This window comes from Mus pahari, chromosome 14 (genome assembly GCF_900095145.1).
Source record: "Mus pahari chromosome 14, PAHARI_EIJ_v1.1, whole genome shotgun sequence".
Taxonomy (NCBI): domain Eukaryota; kingdom Metazoa; phylum Chordata; class Mammalia; order Rodentia; family Muridae; genus Mus; species Mus pahari.
In genome coordinates, this window is record NC_034603.1 from 66,047,288 (window position 1) to 66,048,574 (window position 1,287).

At 41.3% G+C, this 1,287-nt stretch overlaps 1 protein-coding gene across 1 annotated transcript in view; it reads left to right on the plus strand.

The window, feature by feature from the left end:
• The window catches only part of LOC110331856 (gasdermin-A-like), a 28,214-nt gene that overhangs the window by 9,682 nt on the left and 17,245 nt on the right, over positions 1 to 1,287 (plus strand). The gene's annotated exons all lie outside the window — the stretch shown is intronic.

The following is a 1,287-nucleotide window of genomic DNA, read 5'->3' on the forward strand; positions in this document are numbered from 1 at the left end:
ACAAGATCTGACTCCCTCTTCTGGAGTGTCTGAAGACAGCTACAGTGTACTTACATATAATAAATAAATAAATCTTTAAAAAAAAGAAAAGAAAAGAACAACAACAACAACAACATTTATTTCCTAGTCAAATCATTCCCATGTGGGTCTCCAAAAAAAAAAAAAATACTGGCTTTACAAAAATGAATGGAAAATATTATGTCAGAAGCTAGGACAAGCTGTCTTCTGGTTTTGCTGCAAAGGGAATCGGTCATTTGACCCAGGTAAAGAATCAGAAATTATCCATATACACGTTACTGCTCACACTGTTCCTCGGGCCCTCTGGAAAATGCTCCCAGAGCTCAGAGGGTTAGAATCCAGAACGTCTGCTTTACACTGAGAGGATCATTCAAGCTGCCTGCTCTCACCAAAGAGGCCATATTCTCCAGCCCTGGTTGAGGGCTTGGGAGAGGAAAGGAACGTCTGGGGGACTATGTTGCAAGCACAAAACAAAACAATGAAATATCAAGTTGGTGAAGTAGAAAATGAAGGTGAGATCTTTTCTCAAAGAAAATATTAAGCCGGGCAGTGGTGGTGCACATCTTTAATCCCAGCATTTGGGAGGCAGAGGCAGGTGGATTTCTGAGTTCAAGGTCAGGAGCGCCATGGCTATACAGAAAAACCTTGCCTTGAAAAACAAAAACAAAACAAAAAAATTCATGAATTATTATTCAAGGGGTTAGAGAGATGGCTCAGCAGTTAATAGCATTTGTTCTTGCAGAAAAACCTGGATTCAGTTTTCCAACACCCACCCACATGTGACTCACAACATTCCAAAACTATAGTTCCAAGGGACTTGAACATTTTGGCCTACATGGGCATGTGTATATATGTGCAGACAAAACATTCATATACATAAAATAAATAAATCTAAAAGAATTGTTAGNGCCAGGCATGGTGGTGCACACCTTTAATCCTAGCACTCAGGAGGCAGAGACAGTGAGTTCAAGACCAGCCTGGTCTACAGGCTGGTACAGGACAACCAGGGCTATGTTGTCTCAAAATAAATAAATAAAAATATCAAATAAATTAGTAATTTTTTTATTATTATTCCAGATGCCCTCAGTTCAGCATCACAGCCAGCACAGCGTCTGTTGCCAGGACACAGCTCGCACGCTCAGGAAGCCATCCCTACAACCAAGCCACAGGGAAGACAAAGCAAGGGTTACCCTTTGTTGTCTGCTCCTCCAAGGAAAAGACATTGTACACACACATCTACCTCCCCTGCACGGACTCATTTAACAACAC